This window comes from Periplaneta americana, chromosome 11 (assembly GCF_040183065.1).
Source record: "Periplaneta americana isolate PAMFEO1 chromosome 11, P.americana_PAMFEO1_priV1, whole genome shotgun sequence".
NCBI classification, from domain to species: domain Eukaryota; kingdom Metazoa; phylum Arthropoda; class Insecta; order Blattodea; family Blattidae; genus Periplaneta; species Periplaneta americana.
This window is the reverse complement of record NC_091127.1, coordinates 59,127,934-59,153,993: the sequence shown is the minus strand read 5'-3', so window position 1 is coordinate 59,153,993 and position 26,060 is coordinate 59,127,934. Positions and strand designations below refer to the sequence as shown.

Here is a 26,060-nt window from a genome sequence, read left to right as displayed (position 1 = left end):
AGAGTAGGAAGGAAGATTCAAACTGTGACCAGCGTCCACTTATCTTTTTTTTTCAGTAGGTTATTTTACGATGCTTTATCATCATCTTTGGTTATTTAGTGTCTGAATGAGGTGAAGGTGATAATGCCAGTGAAATGAGTCCGGGTCCAGCACCAAAAGTTACCCAGCACTTGCCTATATTGGGTTGAGGGGAAACCCCAGAAAAAACCTCAACCAGATAACTTGCCCTGACCAGGAATCGAACCTGGGCCACCTGGTTTCGCGGCCAGACGCACTATTATTCCACAGGTGTGGACTTGTCCGCTTATCTTAATTGCTAGGATGATCAGTGGCGGATTGTTAGTAACCATTAACAAAGCATGCTATACACAGGAAAAGGCTTAAAAATGTTATAATTGAATCAGTCAGTGGAATAAGGACTGAAGTCCAGAGAAGTAAATTTTTCAGGAGACGAAAAAAACATCACATCTCCTAAATCATTATACCAACACTAACAAAAATTTGCATAGTTGCAGGTCATAATGCACCACTCTGACTGATAATGAACACTCACGTCTGAATTTAATAGTGTGGGTAATAAATAGGATGATAAGTGATGGACTTCGGTCCTTATTACATTGTTTTACTACGCAAGTGTAAAAGACATGCACAATAATCTGAAATAGTGAATTTTATTTTAGAATACACAAATCACTTAAGCTAACTGACTAGAAAAAATAGGATATGATACCAATATGATTAATAATAATACAGTGGCGGCTCATGAATTATTAAATTCGGGGTTCACAATAGTATATGGATAACAAAAGAGACTATTGATTAAATGTTGTCCTTTTCTTATGTGTCTTTAATTGCCAATAATATAAGACAAATATTTTTAAATAGGCACTGGAAGAGAAATTCATTTTGACAAGGTCTGAAACTAAATTTAAACAATAAGCTTAATTAATATGAAGATTAAAATTCAAGTTCATATCTAAAATTTTCAAAGTAAAAGCATTTAATATCTTGGTTTTACTATTTGTTTCTACAATAAACATTTCCTTTTACTAAAACAATTTGATAGTTTGCACTTAAAAAAAAAATAAAGTGTATTATCTTAAAAGTACCCATTAGGAATATGCATCTTTCAGTTTTTATGTCACGGCTGGACTTCGATTTTTCTTGTATCCTTTATACATGTATAAGCTAAATATAAACAAAAGATCTGATACACAATGATACTGTATGTTAAATCTGACACAAAATTAGAAAATATCTAAATATTTCACACACAATAAGACATCCTAAAGATCGGACATAAAATAAAACAATATTTGTACATTTGACACAAAAATAAGATAGAACAACGTCTAAATATTTTACACACAGTAGGAAAATATATAAAGATCTGACACACAATAAACACAGATATCTAAAGATCTAACATGCCATTGGGTAATATAACACATATGTATGAAGCTTCGACATAAAATAAGACACGTAGGCCTAATGATCAGTTACAAAATAAGATAGGCCTAATATTTATAGATTTGACACAAAATAAGAAAGTGTCTAAATATTTTTACAGTAGGAACATATCTCAAAGTTTTACACACAATAACACAAATACTGTATATTTCTGCAGATAAGACGACAATTGAATTATAAAAATATCCAAAAGACGAGGGTAGTCTCATCTGACAGATACAAAAAGGAGGAGATCTTAAAATTCTGCACTAAAACCATTACAAAATACAACAAATCACTTACTTGTATATTTAAAATCCTGCAAAATCATAATTTTCGTCGTCCAAGGCAAAGAACTGGTCAAGCACACCCTCACTTTCAGTGTTAACAGCGTCGTCATATGGTCCCATTCTGAAAGTGGTGACTCAGTTCTACTTCATCAGCATTCCATAACAAATCATCCTCTGGACATCCTAGCGTTAGAAATTCCGCACTTATTTTTTAAAGGATTTTATCACTGTTTCCACTTCCACTTTTTTCCATGATTTCAGCGCGAACTCATAAGTGACGCAGCACACATGTTCATAGTTTGGGGTTCGTCTTGAAGGACAGATATAAGCTACAGTAAAACCATAATACTGTGCTCGAAATTTATACCTCGTCTTATCTGTGGAAATATAAGCCTTCTAAAAATTTAACACATGATAGAACAACATCTAAAGCTTTACATACAATAGGATAATATAATACAAGCATAAAAAGATTTGACACAAAATAAGACAATATTTAAGAATTTGGTACACAGTAAAACAATGTTCATGTACAGTTTTGGTATAGTCGATCCTTCTTTCTTTCTTCGAAGCAAACAAATCAATCACAGTTTCATTAAAATTAGCAATGTTACTAATCATGCTTTTTTCAATAGAAAGCATTGCTAATGCACTTAACTTTCCTTCGATCATGGTACTTCTTAGAAAGGTCTTTATCATTTTTAAGGTTGAGAAGCATCTCTCGGCCTCAGAAGTTGTCATAGAAATTGTAATAACAATGAGCAATAGCTTGTAAGTCTCTGAAAATGTATATTGTAAGTTATTTTCTATGAGAAATTGCAAAAGACTGACAGCGCCACTCATATTCCTAAAATCCGATCTTCTGTAGATAATCTGCAATTCTGTTTTAAGGTGATCCTTTTCCAGAAGTTCATAAACATCTATTATTTCTTCAATTAGTTCATAAGGGAAGTGTTTCTCATATTGTTGAAATATTTGGCATCAAAGAGACACAAGGCAGAAAAGTGAGCAGTAAAAGATAATCTTCTTTTTGCTTGATTTGCGATGTTGTCGCAGACTTCCTTAGCTGCCACAGTCTTATTAATGTAAGTAGACCTATTATCTTCTTTTTCTTTTTTTTTGTTGGCACCTCCACATTCTCAACTTCCATGCTTACTGCCCCCATTCCCTCTCTTTCCTTCTGCATTGCAACATCATATACTGGCACAGATACGTAGACGACATACTAAATCTATACAAAGGAAACAAAAGACAGATTTAAAAACCTACACAAACACATAAAAAAATACACCCGAAACTACACTACACATTAGAAACAGAGAACAACAAATACATAAATTTCTGAGACATCGCAATAACAAATACAGACAACAAACACAAGTTCAAAATATACAGGAAACCCACTACCATGGTAACACACATACACAACACCTCCAATCATCCCACACAATACAAACACGCGGCATTCCGATCCATGATACACAGACTCATCAACATTCCTATGAACTAGCAGGACTATAAGTAAGAAATACACACTATCAAATACGTAGCATAGGAAAATGGATACAACCTCAACATAATAGACAACATCACAAGAAAGACTAAATGCAAACAACACTAACATATGAAAACATGAACACATACAAAACTGCATCATCATTCAAGGAACTAGAATACAACATAGAACACAGAACACACTACAAAAACATCTTAACACACAGATAAGACATCACAAATAAATACAACTTAACAAGAGTTTACAAACTATCATGCAACAGCAGTAACGACTTCTACATTGGACAGACTGGAAGATCATTTCAAACACGTTACAAAGAGCATACCACAGCCTTACCAAACTACACAACAATTCAATCTACGCAGAACACATCACAAACTCCAACCACAGCTACAGCAACATAGACAAAAACATGAAAATACTACACATCCAGCCAGAAACTTGACGTCCACACCTGTGGAGTAATGGTCAGCGCGTCTGGCCGCGAAACCAGGTGGTCCGAGTTCGAATCCCGGTCGGGGCAAGTTACCTGGTTGAGTTTTTTCCGGGGTTTTTCCTCAACCCAATACGAGTATATACTGGGTAACTTTCGGTGCTGGACCCCGGACTCATTTCACCGGCATTATCACCTTCATTTCATTCAGATGCTAAATAACCTAGATGTTGATACAGCGTCGTAAAATAACCCAATAAAAAAAAAAAAGAAACTTGACACCCTAGAACAATATGAAATTTATAAGCATACAAAAACAGACCTACAGCACATCCTGAACACTCAACTCAATTTCAAAACACACACAATCATGAACACATCCCACCACAACAGGAAACCAGAAGATAGCGCAGGATTTCCACTAGACTTTGGACAATTAAGCACAAGACTTCGAAACTAGTCAAGCAAGATAAAACCTAAAGATTAACACAGAAGGAAGTCGGAAATTTAATCAATGACATATAAGACGTATGTGAAACCAGTTTTAATGTATGGCAGTGAAGTTCTTATATCAACACAACTTAATGAAATAGAACCAAGCTAAGAGGATAATTACATGTAGTGTTAAATCTGCCCCCACGCAAATAAGTACTGACAATATACGTACAATAAGGTTAAAAAAGAATGGGCCGATGACACATGTCTGAGTTCCAGGAACAGAACAGTGCGCATGGCGTCGCTTTGAAGCTCCAGTTCATGTAAGTGTACTGCATTTTGTTCTAAAACAACTGAAGAGTGAAATGGCAATAAAATTGATAAATACTAAATCTATCAAAATGGAGTACAAAATTTACCAAAACGAAGATGAATGAGAAAGCTACGTTACACGCCAGATTAAAGTATGAGCCATTGTAGCATAGGTGGCTTAAACATGGGTCTAAACGAGATAGCATTGGTTGTAGGAGGTTCGAATCTCGGTTAGTCTTAGTGTTTTACATTACAAAATTACTATGTCGATTGAATATTTAGTACATAGCACAACCCGTCCCCTGGGCAACACTACTGTCTTAATAAAACCGTCTGTATTTATATCTCATTTATAGCTTTTAAAAAAATGTTTAACTACAACATTAAAACATGTTACCATTGCAAACATTAATTTTGTTCTATTTCTTTTAATAATGGCAATACTGAAGTGATACTGTTTACAATTCTTCAGTTTAGCTTTGTTTTGTTTACCTATATTCTTCACAGGGAATGTTGACAACATTTGAAAGCCAATTTTCATAAATAATAAAACAATATTTGAAATAATAATAAAAAGTAGAGTGATATGTTATAATAATATATAACATATTGAATGATCGTACACCTCTGCTTCAGCATGTGGACGTGAGGCCAGCAGCCGGCTGGTCGGTCTTGGCCCTTCATGGGCTGTAGTGCAATGGATTTACTTTACTTAATATATAACATATTATATTGATATTTCATATTCTTCATCAGTCATATGTCAGCCGATACCTGCAGCCGTTTAGGTTCTTGAAGCCCCTTTCTGGGCCAGACATGATATTGCAAACAATAATTAGGGCCTACATATCGAATTAAACCGTAAAATTTTGCATGGGGACTAGAGAAGGATAGTTCGTTTTTTTGTTTAGATACATATTAAAATTATTTTACTTTAATATGTGTTTTGAATATTAACTCCAGAAATAAATTGTATTTTCGTCCAAAAACACCCGTGACAAGAAATTTTTACAACTCTCATAATGTTGGATCATTCACGTCTTACAAACGTGTTATGACAAGGGAAGAGAATTCTATTACAATGAGACAGTCTTCACTCAGCGATTATGTGGCTTGGTCTGGACATTTCTCAACAAACAAGTAGAAATAATATTATTATCAACATCGTCATATATTACGACACGGATTAAGTCAAATTATTTCAGTTTCAAAGTGGTTTAATATTTGTCTGATCAGCGTTTTCTTGGACGCCCTATGTTTCTCCTTTCAACTGGTTTGTAATAAAGCAGTTTACTTTATATGGTATTCCAGGATTCTATTCATTCTACGTGTTGTCTCCATTTATTATTGTAATCTTCTGTTTATTGAGATATAATTATAATTTCCCTCTGTAGCATGGCTGTACTTATATAATTAATATCACATAAAATTATTAATTTCTGCAAAGTATAAGAGTCTGGGAAATTATTATTATTATTATTATTACTATTATTATTATTGTTATTATCGCTATTTTCACGGTTGTCATTATCATCGTTATCATTATTACTATTATTACTATTATTATTATTAAGGTGATATGGTGAACACATGGAACTGACTATAAATGTATGTATGTATATATTTGTATGTATATATTTGTCTTTAAGCAATATACCTTTCGGTGAGGCGGCACTTCACAATATTAGCATACAGTGCCGTCTCACCGTTTTACACCCCTCTCGTACAAGTCAATTAGGGCATTACTTTGTTAAAATTTCTTATTGCAATTCTTCCACTAGTCCTTTTTTGTCTGTCATCAATTCATCCCCTATTTTACTCCTAACTCATCATTATACCAAAAATACTATAACCCCCTCCTGTATGACACATTTCCCCTCACTCTACATCTCTAATTATTTGCACTTTTCACTACTCACTTTTCCACATTGCTACTTTTTAGATCTTAGTTTTCTTTTCTCACGATTTATTTCCCCTCCACACCATTTCCTTAAGTCATACTGTTTTTTCACCTTGTTTTCCCCTCTTCCGTCATCACTGCTCCCTGAACTATCTCCTACTTGCATTACTCTGCTTCTCGTCAGCCTCGATTTAGATCTTAGTTCCTTCACCCGCTTCGGAATTGCTCCCATCTGATGTCCACTATTTCCATTCGCTTGCATTGAGGTTTTGTTCTGCTGAGCTTGTTGAATGCCAGTTCGCGTCACTTCTGTTTCATCAGTTGACGTCACTGCCTGCTTTCCGGAGATCGTCACTGAATTTGACACGTTTGCATTTTTCTCGCGTACACTCACCATACTTGTGTCACTAACCTCGCCTTCAGCTACGATATTCTTGATTTTTTCTTTCAAAATTTTTCTGTTCCTTTCCTTTTCTTCTGAGCCTACGATTGGTTCCTTTAATGTTACTAAGCACTCCTCTACACTAAAAACCAAATAGTTTATCTTAATTTTGTCCTTGATGAGTTTCGCGAATTGTCCATTATTACGTGCTGCTTTAAGAAAAGGGATTAGAACTCTTCTTCTACTTCTCACTTCGTAGCTCCAGTCGTCATCTATTCTGATTGTTGTGTTCCCTAGCATTCTTCTATTCTTCATAATCCTCTCCTTCATAACCACACTCTTAAATTTTACTAATATTGGCCTAGCTTCTTCTGAATGTTGTACTTGCTTTTTTCCTATTCTAAATGCTTCCTGTACTTGTCCATCGCTCACGTCCATACCAAAACACTCCCAACACACTCCTAATATCTTCTCATATGTATCGATACTCTGTTCTCTATCTTTTTCTTCTATACCGAAAAATAACAAGTTTTTTCTCCTCTTTTCCTCTTCAAATTGATCCCATTTGCTTTTCAGAATTTCGTTTTCCAGTTGAATTTCTTCCATCTTCTTCCTTAGCTCTGCCATGCTCTCCTTCATAACCATTAGGTCTTGTTTCACTGTACTGTCCTCCATTTCACTATTACGCACACTTATTCACTGGTTTACACAGGTCAACGCCTCTACTACACGTTACTATCTCCTGACTTGCACAAAGCAAACCGACTTCCTCTGCAACTTGCTTAAGACTCCATGAAACTGACTATAAATGTTGTTTACTCATATTTGATGTGCTTCTGATTTTCAAAAAAGCAAATAAACTATTAATTTTGTACACAGACTAGGTCGTGCCTAATAATAGCCCACAATGATACTTGCATAACTAAGTTTATTAACAAATTCCACTAACATTTGTCATTAAAAATATAAAATAATACAATACGAGAAAATCAACTCTACCAGGAAGCGAACTTACACCTCTGGTTTCGAAATCAGAAACATTATCCCAATGCCACACCACCTCGTTGCAATAGCTGCATTGCAGATGAGTCGCTGTCAAAGAATCAACCGGAACAAACAACACAGCATTGCCTTCGAACACAATGAGTTTGCTTGTGTGAGCCTGACTTAAAAACTTTACATTTAAACTGCCAACTGTACCTATTAAATACGAAATTGAGAAACGAAGTCTTATTTTGTTTGAGAAATTAAAACGAATTCCAAAGAATGCTTACTAGGAGGAACTACAAAAATTCTGAAGGAAACTCAAAACACAATCTGGCTTCTTCCAGAATATTTAAAAATTACGAAGTAAATACAATGTACAAACAACTGAAAATATAGAAAAACTTCTGTTCCCAGAAATTAAATGTGAAAATGAACTGATACAATACATCACTGCAAAACGTGACATTGACCAATCAGTATTAAAATCATTAGCTATTGAAACCATATGTACAAGATATCCAAAATCTGAATGGCTTCATATTTGTACAGATGGATCTCCGCTTGACAAACACAGTAACGCTGGAGCAGGAATCTAAGTGACTTTTTTTAGCTTTTACTTATCTCTTGGAACAATGTCCACTCGTTATGATGGTGAATTAGAAGCAATCAATAGAGCCCTGAAACAGCTTTCCATCACATACATAAATTTAACAAAGCAGTTATACTTAGTGATTGTAAATCTGGACTCCAAGCACGAACATCGAGTCCTCCAGAAAACAGACTAGTAAGAGAAATTCTTTCTGCTCTTAAAATGTTACAAGGGCTTCGTAAAGAGGTAGTTTTTCAATCAATACCCTCACACTGTGGAACAGTAGCTAATGAGAAGGCTGACTTCCTAGCCAAAAAAGGAACAAACATCAGACAAACTCGAAATAATATGAGTACAATCTCCTTTCATACCTCAAAAGTCAGGATCAAACACATAGTCCAGTCCTTTTGTCAACAGGAATCCCTGAAGAAAAGTGAAGGCAAACCTTGGAATATTCTGCTAAACAGTAATAACATCCCAGATTTGCCACGATAAAAAGGGCTATAGTTATATTTCGCTTAATCACCTCTCATTTGCATTGGATTAATATTTACTAGCATCCACAGTGCACACTGCACCCTCTATAGAAATAAAAACTCCATCATGGAATAAACAACATTTGCTACAATGCCCAGCAATAAAGAAAATAAATGCTGATTTATCACCACAGGCCACCATATATTATTGGGAGAATCAGAGAAATCCAAGATCCTTAGCATTGGTCAACAACAATAACAGTATTTAGTATTCATATTGTAAATTTGTGTACGTTACACTGTTTAACATGAAAGCTGGAATAATCTTACTCTTGTGCATTCCAGAAAAAGCACAGTTAAAGTTACGGCACTTTTCATTTCCAGGTATGATCCATTAAAGTTACACGAAAATGCTAAGCAGACTGAACAGGCACTACAAAGAGTGAACAGCCCATCTCAACAATATCGTAATAAAAATACGCACATTCTCATATGTGCTGAGTACTTATTCTTCTCCAAATTCTTTCTTGGAGCGAGTCTTGTTGGGAGTCCACCTGTATGTAGCCAACAATTTCGCACGACTGTCCACAAGTAGCATATATACAGGGGCTCTTGTTTACTGCACATGCGCAGTGTGCTGTAAGCAAAACTTATACAATAAGAGAGTTCCAAATTTGTTTTCCATATCTGTACATACTCGTAGATCTGTGGTTGACACTTTTGTACGTGGTTTGTAACACCTGGGGCTATTCCACAAAGATATGGTGTTGTACATTACAAATTACTGATGAAAGATGTTGTAAAGTATGGAGTTGTATCTTTCTGTTCCACGAAAGAATTAAAGTGTATTGTACATTACCAATGAACCGCTACTAATGAGTCATATCAATAAACATACTATGTCATAACATGAAGCAACTGGTTATCTTCGTATTTCATTAATCGAATTCAGTTATGTTTGCCTCTTTAATTGTAATGTATTTTAAGGTTGATTATAGAGCAAAGATTCGTACATTCTATGAATTTCGTAACACTGCAATGTTATTTATTTTAGTTTACTTCTTTAATAATGAAAAATTTACTTCCTTATTATCATCATGTTCCTCTGTGATCCCCACATAATGCTCCTTGATAGTTCGATAGTTTCCCATATTAGCACTGTACTAGGGACAGAAGAAATAGGCGGGAATGGCGAACCCCTCATTCACTACCCCGACTCTATACCCCTCAGAACCTGCTGGGTGTATGGTCCTGTGCCAAATAACTTACTCCTCCATTCACACTTTTTGCACTATAGGAAAACTTAAAAGAACAAATGAAATAATAACGTGATTTCTAGTAATTACAAATACCTGATTTACTGAATATTGTTGTTTTGTTTAGTCAACTGTCCAAACACAGGTCTCAAACTCGTAAGTGACAACAATGAGGCATCACTAATGAGGTAACTAAGCCAGGAGATAATGGGTTATGGTGGCCAGTTCCTCCTTTGCATATGTCGCTGAATAGTAACATATTACACTAATCAGACTTTAGATTATATTATCATTTATAATATTTTGCAAGTTAGCCATTTCACAAATGTAATAATTATCATCATGTAATGGGAACGTAATACGAGAAATCAAATATTTAGCATTACACACAATTATTAGTATTTTGTTTTTATGTGTTTTCAGAATATTGTATTGAAATAGTAACTACTAAATGAAGTTTATACAGTTGTCAACTTTGTGAATCATGAGGAAATTAAGAATTAAAGTGCAAAAAAGTAATATATTTTTCTGTTTGTAAAAAATATACACGTTATTGTAACATGCACGAGTATCATAATAAAAAATACTTATGTATTAGAAGCACACTTAAGAATGGCTTAGCTTAACAAAAGAAATAACACAATAAATATGACTAAAAATTGTTCTGCACAGATTCTCTTAACTGATGTAGAGATACACCACACTCCTTCGCAGTGGCTGTCTGTGTTGACACTTTTAATGTCGTCACAAACTTTAAGTTCTTTCAAGAAACAACAAACTTGATAAATAACGCCTTTAGCATGACTTCTGATATCAGGGCTCCACTGAGACATGACAGTGATTGCCTGGATAATTAGTATTTCAAAATACTGTTTATTGTGTTATTATGATATATTTTTACGAACAAGCTCTAACATAGTAATATCACAGACGAGCACTTGTCAACAACTAGCAGCGACAGGAAGGTCTCTTTGTTCAGGTCATAAACCGCTGGGGAAAGTGTGGAGTGAATAGTTTCCGCACAAGACCAAAAACCCGCCTATTTCTTCTGACTTTACTATAATAATGATATTCACCCTCAAACTTAATTGTTGCGAAATTACAAACACTGCAAAGTTATTGAAATGGCGTCAAATGAGATGAAATTGTTTCTTTTGAAGGAAATAGGAGCAAGAAAAGAAGATATTCTATAGCACATATTTATCAAAATATATCTTAATATTATGAAACAAATATAATTAAATCACATTAGTACATGTAATGTATTAGTCTCCTAATACTTGACAATTCACTAGTAAGTTAAATATATTAGTACTTTTGTGGAACACAATCAGGAAACTTCATTGGTAATTTGTAAGTATGGAGTGGTAAAATACTACTGTAGAGGAGTCTTTTGTGGAATAGAAACTCTAATACGTTCAGTACTTACTAGAGAATTTATTTGTAATGTACAACACCATACCTTTGTGGAATAGGCCCCTGGTGTTGCCGAAACTCCAAAAGACACAAAACCCTATAAGGAAGAACTTAGGCTACTGTTTTATCGTCGTTAAAAGCTATATATTTTCACACATTCGAACATGCAAGTTATCAAAAATCTCTACAAACTAACTTCAAGAATTAAGGAGAAATGCCCATTGAAGACATTATGAAAATGCAATAATTTAACATGAATATTTCTCAAAGCAAAAACCTTATATTTCTAGAGGTAAACAATATTAAACCCTCAGTTTGCTGCTATTGCAATGCGGATCACGAATATTGTTGGAGTAATAGTTCATGCTAATTCAATTATTTGACCTAATAAAGAAGATAAAAGCCGCAAGGTCTTACCTTGCTGGCAAAATGTTTAATCCACCATCATTACTTCTGTTCGGCCGGGTTAGTCTCACTCCATGGGCTGCATGTCATTCTCGGTGTCACTGCATGGGCTCCTGCTGTTCCCAGAACATTTCAGAAAGTGGAATAATAAATGGTAACATTTTAATCGACAATGGTGAAGTTTTAGGGGCTATAAATGCCGTAATTTCGCTCACTTTCCAACAAAAATAAAGATTGATGCATTAAATTAATCTTATTCCTGAATGAGTGGATTCTATGTTACATTCAGAGTTCACTTTCTCTGAAAATTTTCTCTGTCACAGATAGATCTTCCTATAGACCTAAAATACTGCAAGAAACTTTGATGATCGAATCAGCGAATTACATGTAGATTCCTGGAATTGCTTCGAAAGTTCTGAAAGACTTGTAAAAGCCGTCTATAAAATTTTCGGAAAGCTTGGAATTTAATTTAACACAGCTAGTGATAACAGGCGTAGATAGAATAGGGAAAGGGACTCATGTGCTGGGGAAGTGAGTTTGATTACACTCCGGCTCACTGATTATATTAGCATATATTTTTTCTTTCAACGCTCTTGGAAGCAGTGCCGAAAATGCAGTACACAGTGTAACTTTCCACATCTGAATGAGGAAAGATAAACTGTAGGCCGATGCACTTTTTTTTCTTTCCAGCAACTTATATGTCCGTTATTTAACGGGGTCACTCATCGACTGAATTAGTGGAATGGAGATGTTATTAAGGCAAAATGAAAGGGTTATGTGACCCAAACAAGTGATCAGACCAAGTGGAATACAAGCAGTTGTGGAATTCAATATATTTCAATTGCTGTCAATGTTGAGACCACTTCGATAATAGTAGCTCCAAAGAAGAAAGATGAGTTCATGTCAATTTAGTTGTTATTAAGGGACCTGTGGCCACCTTTAAGGCCTTTGATATTGTGAGTTCATAACGTGGATGAAAAATTACAAACATTTCGTAGCAGTTGTTCATTCGCACAATATATTCCTGTTAAATTAGAGATAGGTGAAGATTTTCATAACAGTTACTTGAATTTGAATTAAATTTAATAATAACTGTAAACTTATTGTAATGCATTGTGCCTGTGTTTCTCAAACTTTTTCCATTTCCGATCACTTTTAACATATTGTACAAACTTAGAATTCTTGTAGTCCATTTTTATTATTATTATTATTATTATTATTATTATTATTATTATTATTATTAATCATTGGCACTTCTTCACCACACTCGGGAGGAAAAACGTGCATATATCATTGAAAATAACTTCAAAATTGTAACATACCATTCTAGAGACACGATGTCTTCACTGACAAGGTTATATTAGTAGGTAACAGTTGGGCTGGAGGGTCCCTGGCAGATATTAATTATCCACAAACCCCTAAAAGCCCAACCTTGAGTGGGTACCGGATGTGCCAGCAGGTGGTGGATAGCCGAGGACCTGCACTGGGAATAGTGCGAAATCACTAGGCCTGTCTCTGAATATCAAATAACAGATTGTGAACAAACTCCCCAACCCTGAAGTGTTACGCGTTTCCGTGCCGATCGGGTGCATGGCACATGGGATGTGTCACTAATGGAATCTCCGAGAAACTGGCGACCTCTCAGAGTAAACAGCCTTGCACTGGCAAAGAGGGCTCTGCCAGTGTGGACTGTTTAATCCCCCCACACTCGTGGGATCTAAACGAACACAAGTACAGAAAACAAACTAACTGAAACTGACCAAGGAGCCACTTCGGCAGACTTGGCAGTACTTCCTCAGAAAAGGCTGTCGAGTCCTTGGCTGCAGGCATTGACTGCAGTCCGGAAGCTTTCAGGAGCTCAAAGGAAAAAACTCCTGAAAAATAAAAAAAAATGAAAGAAGGTACTTAGACAGTTGAAAAACCGCACAAGAATACCTCTCCAAAAGTAAAAAAGGCCCCACTCGGATTCTAGCACCTCTACTTCCGTCAAACAACATCCCAAAAACCACAGGAGCTTCACTGCGGAGCAGACTGTGTCTTATTGCGAGTATCAAGATGGCAGTTGTCTGTCAATGTCATCCTGATACCAAGCTGACCTGGTTTAGCAGATCAATAGACACTGCACTTTTTCAGGTTTCACGAAAACTGGAAAAGACAATTAAAGCAAAGGAGGTGGCACTAGGTGCCTTCATTGATACTGAAGGTGCCTTTGACATTACCTCCTTTAAAGCTTTTACTACAGCTGCAAAGAAACATGGTATAGATGAAACCTGTATCAGATGGATTGAGTCCATCTTGAAAGGCAGAGTGGTATATACAACCCTCATGGGCAGCAATTTAGCTGCAAAGGTCATGAGTGGATGTCCACAGGGAGATGTAATGGAGTCAGTAATCTAGGATTTGATATTATGGACTATGCTGATGATATGGCCATCATAGTTCGGGGAAAATTCACGAATACCATTAGGGAACTTATGCAAGTGGCCCTAAATAAGGTAACAACATGGGCTGAGAGAGAAGGTCTTAAGATCAGTCCTCATAAAACAGCCTTAGTACCTTTCACCAGATAAAGAAATTTGAAGGGATTAGGACCATTATTTCTTAAACGTGAAAAATTCAAAATGGTTGAGGAAGTCAAGTACTTAGGGGTGATTTTTGACTCTAAGGTAGACTGGAATCAACATTTAAAAAGAATAACACAACGAGCAAATACAGTTTTTGAAACTGTTAGAGCACGTACGGAAAAAAATTGGGACTAAGGCCTAGTATGATTCACTGGATCTACACTAGAATAATCAGACCATCTATAACCCATGAGCTCTCGTTTGGTGGAAAAAAGTTCTTCAAAACAATTCCAAAATCAAGCTATGCAGAATTCAAAGAACAGCCTGCATGGCTATAATGGGAGCTATGAAAATGACTCCCACTGCAGCTATGGAAGCACTCTTAAACTTGACTCCATTAGACACAGTAGGAATGGAGGAAGCGAGACTGCAACATTCTAAGCAACTGATATTCTCAGATGTAGAGTTGGGTTTGCTGGAATTCAAGAGATTTATGGCAGATGACATACTGTGCATGGAATCAGACCATATTAATCCTGTTCGACATTATACAAAGAATTTCAGTCATCATTGACTCTGAACTATGGAAAAACAAAACTCCAAAATTTCCTGAGAAGTCTCTGAGGTACACAGACTTAGGAACTGGATCAGGAGTCTATGGCATCAGACCAATGGTTAGCTTAAGCTTCCCCTTGGGTAAATATGCCACTGTTTTTCAAACACAGATATACGCCATTATGCAATGCGTTCTTGAAAATATAAGAGAGCTTATATAGGAAAGCAGATTCTTATATTCTCGGATAGCCAGGCTGCCCTTATGGCTTTAAATGCCATATTGTTACTTCAGGACTGGTTCTTAACTGCCTCAATATAATTTCGATCCTGGCAGAACAGAATGAGGTTAAACTCATCTGGGTACCAGGGAAACGAAAAAGCTGACGAACATGCAAGACAAGGAGTGGCTTCAAAATATATTGTAACAGAATACCTAGTTGTTCTGTCAGAGAAGCAATTAAAAAATGGTCCAAGGTTCAACATTACAAAACCTGGATTAAGACACCAGTATCAATCATGGGAAACAATTTATTATTAGACCAAGCAACAAAAGAGCTGAAATATTACTACAATGTAACAGATTTCAGCTGAGAACAGTCACAGCTTTTCTCACAGGTCATGCACCTGTGAAAAAGCATCTTAATTTAATGGGCCTACTTCAAGGTAACCTACACTGTAGATTCTGCGGGAAGGAGGCTGAAACAGCCCAGAACATTACTTGCTTCTGCGATGCATTGGCTCGCAGAAGATACCATACCTTACCTTTGGGAAAGATTCTTTAGAACCAAAAGATTTTGAACCGAGTTCTATATCTGAACTGTATACCTTAATCAACAGGGCTGATGAATCGGTATTATATTATAAAACATAGGTAGCACAATAAGCTTAAGGCTGCAGTGCGTCCGGAGCAATGACGGGCCTAAATGTTGGAAAAAAAATACAACGCAAATCAGATAACAGTCTCATGTGTGGAATGGGAGGATTTCGAAGTTTCATTATTATTAGAATAATAATAATAATAATAATAATAATAATAATAATAATAATAATAATAATAATAATATTATTATTATTATTATTATTATTACACATTTATTGACGTGGGTGTAACTATAGAATTGAAACTAATTATGTTAATAATGCACATTACATTGTCTAAAAACTTGCATTTTCAGTTTACTCGAACAAAATAATCATTACAATGCAAATGTTAATATATTTTAATAGTATTTAATAATTAACACAGGCAATTATATAAAATGTAGTACTGGTACTTAATTGCCCTGTTGAGTGGGATGAATATGTTTCTTTTTAAAGGCTACAATATCCAATACAATGGCCAACACCTTCCTAGGACTTACGAATCCAAATATCTTGGAGTTATTTTCGATAGTAAGTTAACATGGAGCAACCATTTGAAATACATTTCTGAAAAAGCTCGTAAAAGATTCTCCCTTTTAAAAAGACTAGCAGGAAAGAAATGGCGATGCTCTAGGAATACTTTGAACATTACATACAAAATGTTTATACAGCCAGTGCTGACATACTGCGGAGAAATTTTAATTACTTCACCTTTCATAAACGAAATAGAATATGTTCAAAACCAAGTTCTCAGATTCATTACTGGTGGAATCAAAACAACTCCAATAGATTCTATGAGATTCCTCACTAATATTAACAGTATCAAAATGACAATAGAAGAAAAAGCACTGGTTCAATATGAAAAACTTATCAGATTACCAGGAAACAATTGGCATTCATACAGTCCTCTATGTAGATTGAAAACTTAAAAAAGTTTCATATCCATTGTTCAAGAATTAAAACAGAAAATCAATATCCCGAATTTAAAAGAAAACTTACAAATTAAACCAAACCCTTTAACTCTATTAAATATAGAATATAATCTAAATTTAACAGAAGAAATACTGAAATCAGAAGTAAACAGTGAAATACTGAAACAATTCTCTTTAGAGACAATTAATATTAGGTACCCTCCACAAAACTGGCTTCATTTATACACCGACGGATCCTTGATCTCCAGAGAACAAGGTGCCGGTGCAGGTGTTACGTGCTCTCTCTTCTCACTTTATAGATCTCTTGGATATGGAACAACAAGTTTTGATGGTGAAATCATTGCAATAAGTGAAAGTCTCAGGAATCTTCTATGCCACATCAATAAATTTAAGAATGTATTTATATTGTCAGACTCCAAAGCAGCTATTCTATCAATAGTCTCTAAACACACACCTTCATCTCAAACAGCAGAAATAACTAAAATGCTCTCTCAATTAATATCACTCAATAAAAGAATTGTATTCCAATGGATACCATCCAATTGTGGAATTCTGGGAAACGAGAATGCGGATGCTTTAGCAGAGAAGGGCAGCACTGCTACTTACAGACCTGTTACTAAATCTATGTATTACTCTGTGAAAAGATTTATTAAATCTACATACTTAGACTTTAACAAACAAAATTTGATAACACAATCTCAAGGGAAAAAATGGAACTCTCTGCATCAAAATCCACAGTTAATTCCCGATTTACCACGAAAATCGTCTGTAGCTGCATTTAGATTGGCAACAGGCCATGATTGTTTGGCCAAACACCTGCATAGAATTGGAATATATCAATCCCCTAACTGCCCATTGTGCAACTCAAACCAAGAAATGGATTCGGAACCTCAAAATCTGTGCTTCAGTGGCTGGCCATGATAATATCTTTGAAAAATATTGGAGTGCAAGAGGTCAAATGACTTTATTGTCAAACGCCTGGCATTAGAAAACAACAACAACAAATTTTTTTGTATAATTATTTGGTTTTAGTGCGGGAAGCTGTAGCCTCATTTCTCCTTCTGCATTTAGCCTATTTCGATAATTTGTTTTCATGGATAAATAGGCAGAGAATCCAGATATGAAACTGATAAATACTATACATTTTTTTAGATCTTTAATAGTATTAATGATATTAATAATGGAATGTGATAATTATTAATATTTATTTTCTAATATTACGATTATACTATAACAATCATTATTGGTGATATTTAATGTTTTTATTGATTCATATTTTCGTGACTTTGTATTCATTTTGCAATATTCTCAAAATTTAAAGAACCGGTACTATTAAATCGTTGCTCACGTGATTATACTATGTAAGCAACGATTTAAATACAATTTACGATTCACAGAATTCCTATCTTTTAGAAGCACTGCAATATAAGATTTATTTTGTTTGTATTTATTGATAAGGAAGGATGGTCATAAAATAATGTAATGTATTAAAACCATAAAACCTCACTGTCTCAGTCATTTTTAAATTGATTCGTGTGTTTGGTTGTGATTTTAAATGTGCCTGTCCGATCGAGGCTTAATTATCAACCTCCAATAATATACATATTATTTTATTCTTAGAAACGCCATTGATGCTACAAAACGTAAATGTTTTTATTCCCTACTTATTGTTGCAGTTCTCAAACAGGAATCGTAATGTAACTTAGAAAGCTTACCTCGAGCTTTATCGTAGTTGTCCCATGGGAATCGAACCGAGCTCCTCAATACATGTACACTCCATAAAGCACTATCTTTGCTTGCTTTATATGAAATCAAAACTCATAATGGCGGTCCAATATGTCATTTGCATTGTTAAAGACGGCATTGTTACGCGTTGAATGATGAACACGAATTCCATAGAGAATAAAAAAATGGAACTAGCGCCAGTGAGCACAGTTCAGTGAGTAGAAGCTGTAGGTAAAAAAACTGATAATGCTTGTGTTGAGAACTTTCGACCTGATTTTAAATGTAGTCAATTGGCCGCAAGGAAATTTAAATATCGTCATTTTCATATTTTATATTTAAGCCATCAATTGCACCTCTCTGGGCTAGCAACCCATTGCGCGTCATTTTCACATTGCTTTCAAGTCTCAACAGAAGCCTCAGATGACAAGGATGGATTATAATGATGACGACTCAGGCAAGAACAAGGACAAGACATGGAAAAAAGAAAATATTTTAAAATTTGGAACTTGGAATGTACAGGGCATTTCACACAAGGAAGATCAATTAGATGATATTTTAGCCAAAAAGAATATATCAATAGCAGTAATTTCGGAAACTAAAAGGAAATTGAAAGGATCTAAAGAAACTGAAAACTACCTTCATTTCTATTCTGGTGTTGACAGCAAGAGTAGGGCCAGAGCTGGAATCATGGTAATGATACATGAACGTCTCAGGCATGTTGTAGATAATTATTATTACTGGACTGAACGATTGATTCAATTACGATTAAAATTGCAAAGAGGTTATCTTACAGTTATTGGCATCTATGCTCCAGTAGAAGGGAAAGAAGAAGAAAATGAAGAATTTTATACTAACTTACAAAAAATTGTCAGTAAAGTTAACAAATCAGATATGCTTTTAATCATGGGAGATTTTAATGGTAGAGTAGAAAATACAAAAATTGAACAATTTGTAGGTACTCATGGTGAAGACACATGTAATAATAATGGTAATAGATTAATTGATTTTGTGATGTATAATCAACTCAAAATCATGAATACAATGTTCGAACATAAAGAAAGTCATAAACATACATGGGAAGCCAGGGATTCAAAATCTATCATCGATTATATCAAATGTAATTTTCGTTTATCAGACATGGTTATGGATGCCCGAGTTTTTAGAGGCCAGGAATTAGAAACAGATCATTATCTACTAATTAGCTCAGTACGTTTAAAACCAAGATGGTTGGGAAAGAAAACGCATATGAAAAATAATTTACTCTTCAAAGTCAGTTTACTTAGAGAGTTTAGTATTGCTAATCTCTACCGAAATAGAATGGCTATTCTTGTAGATCAATTACCCCTTCTTGATAATGTTGAAGATGAATGGTTGAATATGAAACAAATTTTAACACAAGCTGCCAAAGAAAGTTTGGGACAAAAAAAGGTGTGGCTTAGAAAGAAAGGCTTGTGACAGTGGGATGATGACATAAGCAAGATAATTGCTGATAAAAGACAAGCATTCAATAAATATATCTCAACCAAGAAAGAAGAAGATCAAATTGATTATCGTAAGAAATGGGCAATTACAAAGAGAGAAGTTCGAAAAAAACATAGACAGAATTGGATAAACTTTGTGGCATACTTAGAAAATGATATTACTCGGCCTCAACCACAGACTTATAAAATTCTTAAGAAATTAAATTGTGAAGTAAAAGATAATCTAAGAATAAATGTTATTTCTCAGGACAATTGGTTACAGTATTTTCAACTACTATGGTCTACATCAACACAATCTCTCACGCTTCCATTTTCAACTAATCCTTTAATGGAGTTAGTTTCTATGGATGAACTACAAAGAGTCTTGGCTAAATTGAAAAACAATAAATCTCCAGGAGAAGATTTAATAAACAGTGAATTATTTAAATATGCTAGCCATAAATTTCTATAAAGATTTTTGAGATTTTTAAATTTGATATGGGAGGGACAAGGATTTCCAGAAAGCTGGACTAAATCTATTGTAATCCCTATACATAAGAGAGGAGATTTGAAAATTACAGATAATTATAGAGCAATAAGTTTATTGAACGCAGGATATAAAATTTATGCAAATATTTTGAAAAACAAACTCAATAAGCATTATGACAATATTATCAGTGAGGAACAAAATGGTTTTCGTCAAGGAAGGTCCTGATGTGATGGATATTTCGCATTGAAATTACTGGTTGAGAAACATAGAGAATTTAATCTAGAAACGCATATGGCATTCATTGACTTTAAAAAGGCTTTTGATAAAGTTAATCGGAATAAATTACTTCAGATTTTGGCAGATGATCAAGTGCCTCAACAGATTATACAAAATATTTACATTATATATAAAACAACCATCATAGCAATTCGAAGCAACAATAAACTTTCACAATGGCGACCCATTTATAGTGGAGTACGACAAGGCTGTGGCCTTTCACCACTTCTATTATATATATAAATAGAATCATTCAAGATTGGCGACAGACACGCCATGGATTTATTCCAATTAATCGAAATTTGCAGCTTGATGCTTTACTTTTCGCTGATGATTTAGTTCGCATGGCATCAACTGAAGATGATTTACAATATTCAGTACACAATTTAAATATGGTCAGTGAAAAATATAACATGGAAATTAATATTGAAAAATCGAAAATCATGTCATTTTTTGGGAAATTCCCTGTACCAAGTAAAATCTGTTTGAATAATAAAATAATAGAAAGAGTAAATACCTTCACTTACCTTGGCTATACACTATCACCTTATGATGAAGTAGATATTGCTGAAAAAATATGTAAATATAATAAAACAATGGAGATCATTAATAAAATCATGAAACCTTCAGTAGTACAAAGACACACAAGAATAGGCTTGTATAAAACCTTAGCACAGCCAATATTAAGCTATGGTAGTGAAGCGTGGACTGTGAAGAATAAAGATGTCAGTAGAATAACAGCAAGTGAGATGAGGTTTATGAGAGCAACAGCTGGATATACTCGCTGGGATCATAAAAAAAATGACATAATGCAAGAACTTCAAATAGAACCCATTATACAGTTCATCAGCAAATATCAACTTCAGTGGAAGGGTCATCTCGAACGAATGAATCGATGCAGAATTCCAAAAGCACTGTTTCATTACCATCCATATGGCAAAAGATCTCTAGGCCGTCCAAAGAAGAGATGGACTGAAAATTCTAGTTTGAGACCGTAACAGGCCACTTTGCCTAATACTTGTTAGGAAGATGATGATGATGATGATATTTAAGCCTTATTTAGGGCTTGTTCTTTCATTTGAAAAATATGTAGGGCCTACGTATTTAAGTTTTCTGGAGGATATGATATTATGTACATTTTATGATGCAGTTATGTTTTGCAGTCTTGTTACTTGATTTTTATCAGAATAACAATTCTCCGGGAGCACTCTTGAACACGATGTTACTTCAATCTATCCTTAAGGCCGGGATTATGATCGACATTTGTTTGCATTACATTACATTGCGGTGAAGTACATTGAAGTTAGACAAATACAAGCTCCGTGTATTTGATTACGGTCAACGTTAGAATGAACGAACGTATGACGGCATTGATTCAACATAGATGTTGGAGAAAAGCTTCCCACTATGCTTTAAAAATTCCAAGTCCTCTCAAATTTCGAGGTGCATATAGCATTGCATCCAGTACATCTGTCGGTAAGCCAACAATTTCCTTGACAGAACTACGGATAAGTTTACCAATATCATTAAGAAATTTTAATTTAAGATCCTTTAACGGTGCACATTGAAATGGATAGATAAGCTGAGGCCAAATATATTGGTTTAAAATGTTAAGTTTTTGATCAGGAATGAGCAAGGTGATGACACTAGGTGGTTGAGACTATTTGTCAATTTATTAATAATTTCTGTAGGATTAAATTTAATTTGATCATGAAAAGTGATTCCCAAATATTTGATGTTTTCATTAGAAGTCAGACAGGATATTATAGATCCATCTATTAACTTAAAGGCTGAGAAGAGAGTTGACCTCGGTGAAGAGAAATGACTTTACTTTTATCAGTATTAATCTGCAGTCCAATTTTTGCAAGTGAGTTCTTGACTAACATTGTCAGATGTTTTGCAGCACTATCATTTTGATTTATAAGAACTAAATCATCAGCAAAAGCTAGCACTGATATGTTTTTAAAGTTAGGAATGATATTTTAACCATATTCTTCTACAACTTGCTTTTCACTCAATTCTTTTAAAAGAAAATCTAGTGCCATATTGAAGAGAATAGGTGAAAGAGGAGCACCTTGTGCAACTAATTTTTGCATTGAGATTTGTCCTGTTTTAGATGTTCTTTTTATGGAAACACTAGTTGTATTGCCCTTAAGCAAAGCAATGATGAGATTTTTCAATTTAGACGGAACAGGGAAAGTATGAAGAGTCTGTTCTATGTGAGCATGAGAAATATTATCAAAAGCTAGTGTTATATCCAAGAATACTACTGTACAATCTTTATGTTTCAATTTGGAATCAGTTAAACAACAATTCAAAATCGATGAATTAATGTAAGCACCTGGAGTGGCCATAAATCCTCGTCGGTTGGCATTAAGGCAGAGAGACATTCTAAATTTGGTGTCATTTATTTTTTCAACAATTCGGCAGATTAAGGAGAAAATTGTGACTGGGCGCCAGTTTTTCACTTCAGCTGGGTCACCATTCTTAAAAATTAAAATTGTTCGACCATGCTTGAGAGGGAGTGGGACATAACCCCAACGAAGCATGTATGTAGCGAGGTAAGAAATTGTTTTATATATTTTAAGTTCTCTTATAACTTTCATCCTTACTCCATCCTCTCCCGGGCGTATACTCCTACAAGCTTTGATGACGTCAGTATCTGTTATTAGTATACTTTCTTGGTCTAAGTTATCAAGATCAATATATAGATTATATCTTTCCATTAGAATATAATTTGTAGATCCAAACTGGTTATTAAAATAATCGGAAACAGTTGAGGTATTGAGTTTACATTCAATTGAATTAGAAGAAGATATTATATGACGAACAATTTTCCTCCTTTGATAATAATAATAAAATTGAGCTAGTTCAAAGTCAAATTTATTTTTTTTTTCTTTCAGATTGTTTTCGACTGTTTTTTTTCAGATTAGCTAAAGTATTCACTCCAGGGCAAATAAAAATGCTTATAGCGGGAAAAGAAAGCAAAGAAGGGAAGAACAAGACATAATCCCTGCATTAGCTCAGAGAGCAATTAGTGATAAACTGTACAATCATTTGAAATCACAGGTGGGAATTCCTCTACCAAGCATTGCTACCCTGCAGAGTTGGACAAAAAAATTGCCCTTTTCTCCTGGTATTCTTACACCGGTACTGGAAATTTTAAAAGAGCAGGGACTGTCTTTGAGCGAAATGGATAAGTTATCAGTGTTACTATTTGATGAGTTGAGAGTCAATGGTGTCATTTGTTATGACCACGAGGATGATTCGATATTGGGCCCTCACAGAAGTGCTCAAATCGTAATGATCCGAGGATTGACAGATGAGTGGAAGCAGCCCATCTGTTATGATTTCGATAAAACAATGGACAGAGAGCTACTGTTCGAAATTATAACAGAAATTGAAGTGGCAGGTTTCAGAGTAGTTGCAATAGTTTCTGATCTGTGTGGCGGCAACAGAAGACTGTGGAATGAGTTACATATAAATGTAAATCAGACCTGCTTTTCAAATCCTGCTTCGGAAGAAAATATTTGCCCCACCTGATTAAGTTATTAAGGAACCATTTTATTGATAGTGGGTTTCAATTGAAAGACACAATTATAGAAAAAAAATGTAATTGAACGGATTAGTAGATCCGATTCTTAGGAGTTGCAGCTATTCCCGAAATTACATTGGGGTCACTTTACCGTGCAAGAGAATGACAGCCAAAGAGTTGCACCAGCCATGGAACTTTTTTCGCATCTCACTGCTGCGCTGATTAAATATTTGGTACCCGAAACTGAGTAAGTTCATGAATTTTTTAATTCACAAATGACTTCACAGATGTAATGAATTCGGGAATTCCGAAAGATCCCACAAGGAACAAGTAGAGAAGGAACGTAGGAAACAGTAGAACTGAGAGTCAGAGGCAAAAATACTCTTCTACCTTTTCAGAATGGCTTCCTTACCTCTATTAAGAGCTTGAAACGGTTGTATAGCGATTTAAAAGAAAAGGAATTGATTCTATAATGACCAGGAAACTCAATCAGGACGCTCTGGAGAACCTATTTTCCCAAATTCGTGGGATGGGACATTTTTATAATAATCATCTGACCGTGGAAGTGAAAAATCTCTTGCGCCTATTAATATTAGGACGTCGCCTGCCCCACCCTACAAGTGCCCCAGTAGAAGATTCAGGTGGAATAATAATAACAAAGCAAGTTTTTCAGGATCTCGTGGACATTTCTCATGAAAGCGTGAACGAAATCCTTGAGGAAATAAACTCATTAGAAGTGGATACTGATGATAGAATTGACACAACAGAGCTAATGGAAAGGGAAGAAGTAGAATTGCTCAGATATGTTGCTGGTTATATTGCTAGAAAATGTAACAACAGAAGTGCTGTTTCGAATGCTAATTCCAGTCAACAATCTCCAGGATGAATAGAGGTCGTTACACGTGTTGGACTGGTTCATCCCTCTCCTCAGTGGATGGCAACAATTGAAGAGTGTGAAGTTATATTTAGAAAATTTCATAAAAAATCAGTCAAGAGAAAAAAGAATGTCATAGGCACATAGGCCGTTTATTTAGATTTTTGAGGACAAAGTTTCCAAATGAAGACCTGGAATTACTAAAGTTATTTAGTAGAGCACGAACATATTTTAGAATTCGTTACCTAAATAGAAGAAAACAGGACGTCAAAAGAAGCAACCATATGAAGCAGAAGCAATGGCTGCAGAGCTGCTCATCACGTCCTTCACAAGACTATTTGAGTCAGTTCAAATTTTGTGAAACATTCTTAAAATAAATTGTTGTATTTGTACAATCAGTGTTAAAATTGGGATACTTTTACTCTCCGCTGCTATTGCAAACCATCCTCAACCATTTCACTAAAATAGGTTAATTTACAAAATTTCATTTTACAATCCTGTATAAAATTAATTATTAATTAGTTAATTATTTTAGTACACACTCTATTCCACTGTTATTAAGAGAAATTTAATACATTTTGCATGCGTAATTTAAATTCTGTCGTTCATCAGTAATATAATTAATATTTTGAGGCTCGGAAACAGAAATTGCTGTGTAAAATAAATTAAATATAGGCTACCTATTGAGCAATGTGTATTCGTTAATAACGTTCTTTAAAATTGGACTGAAATATTCTACAAAGATTAGAGATACAAAAGCAAGTAGGTACAATGAAGCATTCACAATAGTTTTTATATTGCTATGAGAATTTGGAAAATAAACGATCATTGAATTAAAAAAAAAAGATGGGATATTGAAGTGAGAGTTCTACCTCTAAGCCTTTACTCCTCCAGTGTGTATGTAACCCAAACAAATATATAAATATAGGTCTTTAAATCACT

At 34.7% G+C, this 26,060-nt stretch overlaps 1 protein-coding gene across 1 annotated transcript in view; it reads right to left on the bottom strand.

The window, feature by feature from the left end:
* Positions 1-371: 371 nt before the first annotated feature.
* The window catches only part of LOC138709039 (uncharacterized), an 82,700-nt gene continuing 57,011 nt past the window's right edge, over positions 372-26,060 (bottom strand). Inside the window, exons 9-10 of the mRNA XM_069839520.1 lie at positions 11,859-11,962; positions 372-2,970 (exon numbers count right to left, since the gene is read on the bottom strand). The gene's annotated coding sequence lies outside the window, so the exon portion shown is untranslated. The remainder of the gene's footprint in view (positions 2,971-11,858; positions 11,963-26,060) is intronic.